Genomic DNA, 10,666 nt, shown 5'->3' with positions numbered 1-10,666 from the left:
TAGGGCCCAGACACTGACATGTCTGACACAGTCCTGAAATCAGTCCTCTTCTAATATGATATCATTTTTTTGCTTTGACCCATTTAACTCCACCACATGGAATGGAAACACTGAACATCCACTAACTGTTCTATACCATCAGAACAGGGGAGGCAGCCATTGCTTGGGTCACTCTGTCTGATCCCAAATGACCAGTTGTTTTTGAAAGGCGTTTGAGAGGACGTTTATTGATTTTGTGCCAAACAGAGTAGAGGCGTGCAGATGTCAGGAGGAGAGAGGGAGGAGAGGATGGAGGAGTGGCAGGCCAGATCCTCTACTCACCAGCGTTTCATCTTCACTGAGTGTCAGGCTCCCGGAGGACCAAAGCTGGGCTGGAGGGGACAGAGGACAGACAGGAAATGAGACTGACAGGAAGTCTGTCAGATGGGGGGGGGGGGAACTACCTTCACACAAATAACCTGACATCACACCCGTCTCTGATGTGTGTGTGTGTGTGTGTGTGAGACTGTGGACTATGGATTTGGGAATGTGCTAGACAGGGGGATGTGGTGTGTGTGTGTGTGTGTGTGTGGGGGGGGGGGGGGGGTTGTACTGAATCCTCAAAGCAACCCCATTACTGCTGCCATATCACATGACATAAAAGGCATATTTCCGCCTAGCTCCAGGCCAGGAATAATTCAACTACATTTTTGTCCAAATTCATCTTTATCAGCCCCCCTACTACTCTCCAGCCTCCATGCTCACATGACCTTCAGTGTCGGAGACCTACTGTTAGAAAACAAAGAGCTGTCATAGTATGTTTCGTATATGAGGTTCGGTCATAAATAATGCAGGTCTGTCATCATGTGGAAGTTTTGGAAAAAGTGCATATTATAATTAAGAATTACTTCCAGTTGAATGTTGATGAGCTTTGTCTGGAAACGTCTAGTTCACCCCATGACTCATGTCTCACTCTCCTCTTACCACTGAATTGATAGCGCAGTAGAAAATGCTTATGAGATTATGTGTGTGTGTGTGTGTGTGGGGGGGGGGGGGGCAGAGCCTCAAAATTGATTTTTGACAGAAATTGGAAATCTATGTCGGCAACGAATGGCGCCTAAAACAACTTGGTCTGGTCCGAACATGGACGCTAGTTGGAAACTAATCGAAGAGAAGGCTGTTAAAAGATAATAAACTGGTCAGATAAAACAAAAAGGAAACAACAAAAAAAGCAAAACAGATGTTGCGTACTGCTGTTCTGTCTGATTGTGCCTGTCCTTGTATGACCTCACTTCTCTACAAACCAACTGTTTTATTTTTATTTTTACTCCTGACGGAACGAATGTGTCTTATTGAACTCCCTGCTGTGTGTGAGTGTATTTGTGTGTTTGACCTGTCTTTTATCATCTTGGCCTGGGGAGTTTTGAAACCAATTGTAAGTCATGTTCATAGATTAACGGTTCTCTATGGTAAAGAGTTCAACATGGACAATTTTATACTGTAAATTGTACAGAAGAGAGTAACTTTCAAAGGGCAACTCATCTTAACGAATCAAATACATAATGTAAAACGTTTGTTTCAAAACTTTTGGTTTGCTGTCAAAGAAAAGTCCAGGCAGGGCTATCTGGAGGATATTCTTAAAGCTTCAGTTTAGAAGAAGAAGAAGCACAACTGATCGGAACTCAACATACTGCACCCTGCCAGTCAGGCTCCTGGCTTCAGATTATCATTATGTGCTCAAACACAATCATCATCCAAATGAGGACCAGACGCTTTGTTTTACCACACACAGTCAGTCCACCACTGATCCTACACCATCTGTGGGGTATTTGGCTGTCACTGAACCCCCACATTTACGCTTGGCACGATGCTATACTGCCAGGCGCAGCCAGCGGCTTCGACATGTGAGCTAGATTTAACTGGGAAAAAAAGATGTCGCAGCTATTCAAATGGCAACACAAAGGCCCCGTTCCATTCTCTTTTACCTGATCAGTAAAAAGTAAGTAAAGTTGTTAAGAGTCGGCTCCGTTTGAGGGGAGATGAGTGTTAGAACTGTCACAGATGGGGTGCAATTATCCCAGGCACCAGGATGGATTCAGCCTTTTAAAACTTCCTCCTCTCCTAAAAGCTTTGTTTGAAATCCCTTTATTGGCAAACTGGCTGGAGTGCAGCCCATATTTGACGCTCCCCACTAGAGATCATTGCAAATTCCACCCATATTTTGTCATTTTAGTCTCCATCTCTGTAAATAAATACAGACAGTGATTGCTTTCTGGTGAAATCTCTTCTTTCTCCTGCAACCAGATTAGTAGAGAGACTACTGAACTACTGTTCATCTTGTCTTGCAAGTTTTGTGAACTCTAATGATGCAAGTTAAATACAGACGTAGTTTTCGTGGCAATTATAATTGACACACTCGACCTACTTGACTAAAGTAACTGATAATATCAGTTCAAACTGTTCCAGACCGTAATCTGCCAATATTAGAGAGAGGCTCTCATTTCCCTCTCAAGTAAACATTTATGGCTCTAAAAGCAGTAGAATACATTTCTACTGCTGTTAAACGTTGTGCAGATGTAAGAGGGAGAAAGGTTCTCACTCGTAGATGGTCCGGTTTTTATTTATTGGCCAAGCGGTCCTTGCTCTGAAAAAGTTTGAGAAACACTGAACTACATAATGTTCAGTCCCCTTTGCTAAAACTCACACAACCTTCTCCTTTTATGTCTCCAGCCAGTGTCCAGGGAGCAGAGTCTGTGATCACGCGTGTGCGCACGTGTTTGTGTCTGCGTGTGTGTGTTCACCCAGACAGCGTGTAGCAGTGTTGGATCGATGGACTACAATTGAGTCTTGGTGGGTCATTCACTGCAGTTTGCCTGTTTTAATGACTGCAATATCTCCGTCCATCTGTCATACTCAACAGGGCCTGGTAGGGGGGCTTAGCAGGGGCTGGGGGCTCTTCTGTGCTGGATTAAACACGGTAATTGTCAGCTCTCACTATGGTGCTCCCACCAGAATCTCAACTGATGCCCGTGATAGGAGAGACAGACTTAATCCTCTCTCTCTACCTCTCTCTCTCTCTCTCTCTCTCTCTCTCTCTCTCTCTCTCTCTCTCTCTCTCTCTCTCTCTCTCTCTCTCTCTCTCTAACTCTCTCTCTCTCTCTCTCTCTCTCTCTCTCTCTCTGTGTCTCTCTTTCTCTCCCTCTCTCCATCCTTTTCTCCCCCCCCCCCCTCGGTTGAATATGATGTCAGGGGAGATCATTCTAACGAGCAGTTTAACTCCTCATTCACAGTGCAAACAGCCAACCAGGTACAGCAGACCTGGTGGTGATTCTGATTTGAGTAACACACCAGATCTTAACGAGACTTTGAAGTATTGCCAGTATCTTGAATGGTGTTGAAGTATGCAGAAATAGACATTGCTACATGGGATAGGATCTACATGGGGAATGGAGATGCAACAAGGTGGGGGAAAAGACCTGACAATCTGGACAACATCGACCCTCAAAGTGGAAGAACCATACAGAGTGGGTCGAGCATGAGAAGCAGGTGGAACCACATCTGTGTCTATGAGTGGTAATGATACCCTGGCTCATACTGTAGCCTCCCTGGCTGAATGTTAGCAGTGTGTGTGAGTGTGTGCGTGTGTGTGTGTGTGTGTGAGAGAGTCTGTGCGTGCATGCGTGTGCGCAGGAGAGAAACACAGCACCATCTATCAGCAGCTTGCTGCTGCCCTGCAGGGGACAGAAGTGGGTTATCTCAAGTCCAGCTCCTCACGTCCTCGGGTACGCAGCGCGTCTAGTTCACCAGGCGCACACCATGTCGCGTCATCTCTGTCTGCTGTTCCCTCCTGCTGCGCCCCGTCGCTCTCTCTCTCTCTCTCTCTCTCTCTCTCTCTCTCTCTCTCTCTCTTTCTCTACTTCGCCAACTCTTTTCACAACTTTTATAGACCGGTTGCTGGTCTTGGAGGAGTACCATTTTGTCTGTTGTGTTGGCTCTCCAGAAGCCAAGGTAGTCAAAGTAGAGAAAGAAATTGGTGGCCATTATTTCTATAATGAGGATCAAAGTACAGAGCTTTCATCCCAGCCTGGTGACCCTCATCATGTCTCTGATGGTTGTATTGTCAACAGACTTGATATGCATGCTAATGTACCCCCCCCTCTCTCTCTCTCTCTCTCTCTCTCTCTCTCTCTCTCTCCCTCTCTTTTGTTCTCTATCCCTCTTTACTTGTCTCTCTCACTCAGTCTCCTATCTGTTCTCTATCCTTCTCCACTTCTCTCTCTCCTTCTCTCTCTCCTTCTCTCTCTCTCTCTCTCTCTCTCTCTTTCTCCTCCCCACGCCCTCTGAGACTGGCTGATAGTCCTCTCTATTCAGCTCAGTCAGGTCCCCTCATTGTTACATTATTAGGTGGTTGGTACTCACTATCTTTTACTATGTAAATTGGCCAGGCAATTAATGGCTTAAGATAGATCATCTTACAAATAGTGTCCAGAAGAGATAGTTATTTCTGTGGGAGGCAGGGTAACTGCTTGCAGTGATGAGAAAAGATTGGAGTGATTGTGTGTGTGTGTGTCCTTGTGGCCTGTCTCATTAGGGCTGAAGAAGGATGCAGACTGAGAGACAGGTTTGCTTCTAGGGTCCTGCAGACTCAAGTCAGACAGTGAACAAGCTGAAATGTGGAGTGCCGCTCATTTTAAAACGGAAAGCGCCCTGCCAATTACGTAATGTCCTTCCACGTGAGATGGCCATGTGGGGGCCGAGGGAAAGGCGGGTGAGGTGTGGGTGTTGGAGGAGAGGCGGGGGAGCGACGAGCGAGGCAGGTTGGAAGGAGGAGAATTGGGTGAGGAGGGGAAAGGTGGGAGAGGAGTGTGAGAGAGGAAGAAGGGGAGGAGTGTGAAGAGGGAGAAGAGGGTGAGGTAGGACCAGGTCTGGCACCTCATTTATCATCCCACCTGTTCCGCCCTCTCCTCCTGGCTGCAGGTGCATCAGAGCAGACAGACCGGTGGTCCTGCTGAGCTTATTAAAGGGCTGACAAGACCTTCACCCTGAGGATGTCTCTGTGTGTCTGTGTGTTTGTGTGTGTGGGGGTACATGTGTGTGTGAGCGCATGCACAAGTTTTAAGCCATGTTTCTTGTTTCTTTTTTCATCTGTAAAATCTGCTTTCATCTATGAAAGGAGCCAGCATGCCACAGCTTTCCTAAGTGGCCGTCTTCATCCTTCCTGTGATTGGGCCCGTGAAGAAATGCAGTGGCCAATCAGTCACCTCTCTCTCCATCTCAACATGGGTCACAGAGCTGAGATAGGAGATAATAACAGGGAAGTGAAGCTGATGATGTCATAATAACAGAGTGGCCAGAAATAGGTCTGCATCTGCACCTGCTCAGCACACGGTTCAGAGGAGGAGGAGGAGGAGTTGGTTGGGGTGGAGGAAGAGGAAGGGGAGAGAGAAGGAGGAAGGGGAGGAGAGAGGAGGAGGACAAGAGGGAGGTGGAGGAGGTAGAAGAAAGGGAGGAGGGGTTCGGAGGAGCAGGAAGATGAAGAAGAGGAGGAGGATGGATGAGTAGGAAGTGGAAATGGAGGGAGGAGGAGGAGGAAGAGGAGGAGGAAGAGGCTGAGGTAAGATGTTAACGAAGTGGGCCTTTAAATCATTCATCTCCGTTCTGTGTCTTTTAAAAGCAGAGTGCACAAGAAAGACAGAACCAGAGAAACAAAAAACCAAAGAAACAGAGAAAAACAGAGAGAACAAAGTAAAGAGAAGAAGAATGAGAAAAAGGCAGTCAGACAGACAGACAGACAGACAGACAGACAGACAGACACTCCTCTTCCTCCACTCCCACAGCCCTTCCTTCCATTCGCCCTCCAAGACTGTGGCTCTGTCTTCTGTTTGACGTAGCGTGTGCTGCAGGGTGCCTGTTTCTATGGTACTGGGGAAACAAGGAGCTCCATGTGCATATTGAAGAACACGACACAGAGGTGGGAGACAACGAGAAGAAATGCAATAAAAAAAAAATATGGGAGGATAGGAAAGTAAATCAATACAAAAGGCAGCATCATAATCCATCTGTTTTTTTAAAGACGTTTGTCCCTGCTTTCCTCAGTCTGTAAAAATGCTAGAGGAATATTTTTTGTGGGTTGTGGAAAAAAGAGGGAGGGGGGCGTTTCCCCCCTCTATCGTCGTCTCTACAGAGGCTGCTCACAGCGGGGGCAAAGTCACTTTGAATTTGGAATTTGGAGAGCTTTTTAATCACAACCAAATCTAAAATGACATTGGCTGCCAGACAAAACAGCACTGGAACAGATTTGCCCTCAAGAGACGTGTGAGAGTGCGACAAAATGTGAACGCTTGACAAAATACCCAATTTGTGTTTTCTTTCCTCTATGTGAAAAATAATAAAGTCCACAGATTCCATTGAACACTGCGTTTAATTAACAAAAGCTCCTTGTTATTGTTACCTTTCAGTCAATGAGATTTATTAATGTATTCAAGCCCCTTGAGACATGAGCCAATATAGCTTCTTTCAATTCCAATATGTTCTTATTTGATTGCTTCAACGCTTTAGAAATGCATGGAGTGTTCTACCTCAGTGTTACTGTAATATAGTCCAATATCTCAAGTCAGACGGATGCATATACTAACACAGAGTGACTTTAAACAGGGATCTCCCATACATTACAGCACACAGTCATCCATCTCAGGCCTCTGTGGACCTGGTCGAAAACACTGGGATGAATTGACTGTCGGTGAGGTAATAGTTGGGGAGAAAAAAAAAAAGCAAACCGATTGTGTTGATCCCCACCCCATCCTTACTCCCTGTCCTTCCACTGAGCTGATCTGTCTCACTGTGTCACAGGGTTCACTCACTCACTCTTACCAGTGTGTCTGAGCAGAGAACATGTTGAGATTTTGCATTGGAGAATCACAGGAAACACACATTTATTTTTCCCTTTGCTGAACACAGTGAATAATACACACAAGATAGTACAATCAGAGACTTAGAAGAAGAACATCAGAAAAAACGTGAAATATTACTTTCTTGCATTATTGTTATTGTTTTATTTCAGAGCTGTTGAGAAACACAGCGACGTAGTTAGAGGGAGAAAACTGGGTTTTATCAAGACGTCTTTCACCAACCTCATGATAGTAGGCTGTTTTTTACTTGAAGCGAGGCAGAAAGCCAGGACCCATTTTAAAGTGTTGTATTGGGGGGTTTGTTAGCACAGCGAGTGTTCCCTCCTCAGGTCTGTGGATGCCTCTGCTCTCCCTGTAATTAACATGGCTGTGAGTAATGAGTCTTAGAAGATTACACATCTTTATCCCCCTCACACACACTGAAGAGTAATTATCTAAGCCCATGAACGATATGTTATCTTTGGAGGGGGATGAGACAACAAACACTGCCAACGCCAACCTGAGGAAACACACACACACGCACACACACACACACACACACACACACACACACGCACACACACACACACACACACACACACACACACACACACACACCCAAAGCTGAAGAAGGAGGAGCAGGAAAAGGACGATGAGGAGAAGGAAGGGCAGGGGGAGGAGGGCTGGGAGTATAGGGGAGGAGCTGAGAGTGTAGTATTACAAAGTTTTCCCCAAGGAGTAACTAATGAATTCATTATATATTAGAATAACTGAACAAAGGGAGAGAGAGAGAGAGAGAGAGAGAGAGAGAGAGAGAGAGAGAGAGAGAGAGAGAGAGAGAGAGAGAGAGAGAGAGAGTGAGAGAGACAGAGTGAGAGGTAGAGACAGAGACAGACAGAGGCAAACAGAGAGAGGCAAAAACCAGAGAGGACACAAAGAGAGAGGTAGAGACAGAGAGAAAGAGAAGAAAAGACAGTCAGAGAAACCAAGTTTCTCATATTAATAGGTGTTTTTTAGTCAAGCAGAGTTTTAGAAGTGCTGAATGTGTGTGAAATGAAAGCACAAGATATTCACCTGTGTGCTGCAGGTGTGAGCAGACCAGCACCAGGTGCTGTTAGAGTGCTGAGGGGAAACCCAGTTTGATGCATGCTTTGGGGGAGAACAGGGCACAGACGTGTCAGTAACTTCCCAAACACTCCAGTGAAGATGAAGAGCTATCCAAGCCAGATTGGGCTGTTACGCTTTCATACCAATTCATCTTTTAGGACGAGCTTTTAGAAACCCAGTCCCTAGAAGTGTATCCGCACCAAGTCCAAGCTGTTGCTGTCATCTAATCTATTGGGTAGTACATTCTTACAGTGAGATGTCCCTTTTCTCTCTCTCACTCTTCCACTCAGTTGATCCCAAGTCTAAGCCAGACTATTATTTACTCTCCTTCCACCTCCGACACACAAGGAGTTAGCCCAGTCTAGACCCATGCTCTCAGAGAAGGTTGTTCTCGCCCCGTCTCTCTCTCTCTCTCTCTCTCTCTCTCTCTCTCTCTCTCTCTCTCTCTCTCTCTCTCTCTCTCTCTCTCTCTCTCTCTGTCTCTCTCTCTCTCTCTCCAGGTCTCCCCTCTCCCCTCTCAGCCAGTCGTCTCTCAGAGTGAAGGATGGCATCTGTTTTCGTTCTCCATCTGTTCATCACTTTCTTCCTCCGCAGGGAGTACGCTCAGTACACCCTGGGCCCACAGGAGCTCCTGATCATCCAGCCGTCCAGATCTCAACATGCTTCTCTTCAGCGCGCCACACAAACACACACACACACACACACACACAGACACACACACATACAAACACACACTAACACAAGCACGTATTCACAAGTGCATCTACACATCCCACGCCAATCCCCCCGTGGGTATAACTCTGATTGCCATGGCGACACAACAGCACGAGAGGGAGGTGATTGGCTGTTCCGCACCTGTTGGACAGGTTTGCCTCCATTTTGATGGCAGCCCATGAGGGGAGCGCTGATTCTTGTGTTGTGATGAATCGTCCGTCTGGCCAATTGGCCAGTCCATCAGGCCCTCAGTGATGTGGTGCTAAGCAACACAGGGGCCACTGGCTGCTTACTGTAAGGAGCTCCAGATTAATCCAACCTGTCACGAAACATATTGGGTTTATTTTCCTCTGAATCTTGTTTGCTCTCCTGATTCTGCCCATTCATAACAATTACAGTGCTTTCATACCTCCTGTTTGTCGTTCGAGGCGCCGCTGTGAAAATTACAGACGGGTGGTTAGTTACCGCTTTGTGCGTGTTGAGAAACAATGCATGGAGGAAGAGGAAATAGCTCCCAGAGGAAGGAGGATGCAAAACGATGCTGGAGAGTAAACAAGAAGCGCTCGCTTGGCTCTGAACAGAGCTGTGGATCTGGGGTTTTGTACAGTAGCATCAGTTGAAAACAAATACAAGCTTTTTGTGTGCTTTTACTGTAACAGGAAGGTTGACCCAGGACGTGTTTTGCATTTAAACGAAGGACCAAGGGACACGATGACTCAACTTGTCACAAGCCCTTTGGTCACGCTTACCCCCCCCCACACACACCCCCACACACACACATGCCCGCACACACACACACACACACACATGCCCGCACACACACACATACACACACACACACACACACACACACACACACACACACACACACACAGGATGCTGCCACTAGAGTGATCCCTACTGACAGGAAGACAGAGGTACGGAAATGGAAGAGGGAGGGAAATGTTTTGACATCACACATAACATCTCAATGGATGTGACTGGAGTAAATTCATTCTGATTGTACCAGGCATGCTGTGTTTGGGTTGAAGGACAACACAGCACAAAGCGGTGACCGCTCACTCTCTACTGCTCTCTAACCTGAGCTCATGAATCGACTGGGTATTTGGTGTTCTATTGATGACAGCCAAACTAAGACTTGACCTCCATGCACGGAATTTGGATTCAAATGTAAACCGCCACGCTGGAGTCCCAGAATTCCATTAGATTGGTGAAGACTAGACCCCAGTTTAAACCAAAAGAGATAGAGATGACCTGACCTCCACAATGCTTGCTGCAGTTAAAACTCAGGAACTGTTATCTCGCTCTTCCTTTCCCTCTCTCTCTCTCTTTATTTACATTTATTCATTTAGCAGATGCTTTTATCTCTCACCCTCTCACTCTTTCTCTATGTCTCTCTCTCTTTTGTCTCCCTCTTTCTCATTCTCTCTTTCTTTTGTTCTCTCTGTCTCTCTCTCTCGATGTCTTCCTCTCTTTTTCTCTCTTTCTCTCTCCCTCCCTCTCTTAGCCTGGCTGCCAGCCCAACTTCTCCCGCCCACAAAAAAATGTGTTCGGGAAGTTGGGTCTGGAGGGTCTCGTATTGGGCACAACTACAGAAAACCCAGAATCGGAATGAATGAAATTCCAATGAAATTGCCAGGGCGGGCTTTATACGATGATGGACAGATGATCAACAGTAACGTAATCAACAACGTCACGAAAGAGCCCTTGGGTTGAATTTGTTTTCAACAAATAACATAATACGCTGCTCTGATTGGTTGTAGGTCTATCCAATTGAGCGTAGAGGCATTTGTTTTACGAGTTCGGTTGAAACACGCTCCATACTCAAAGCCCAACGGAGAGTTTTCAGACTCATATTCTGACTAGAATTATGAGTATGACAACGTCGGGCTATCCCTCTCTATCTCCCTCTGTTAATTCAATACAGTTCAAAGTCTTTTCTTGGCATGAATGTTCAGGTTAAATCGTGTTGTCAAAGC

The sequence above is a fragment of the Hypomesus nipponensis genome, chromosome 19 (genome assembly GCF_054491055.1).
Source record: "Hypomesus nipponensis isolate SF chromosome 19, ASM5449105v1, whole genome shotgun sequence".
NCBI classification, from domain to species: domain Eukaryota; kingdom Metazoa; phylum Chordata; class Actinopteri; order Osmeriformes; family Osmeridae; genus Hypomesus; species Hypomesus nipponensis.
The sequence above is the reverse complement of the archived record's forward strand: the minus strand, read 5'-3'. Positions refer to the sequence as shown.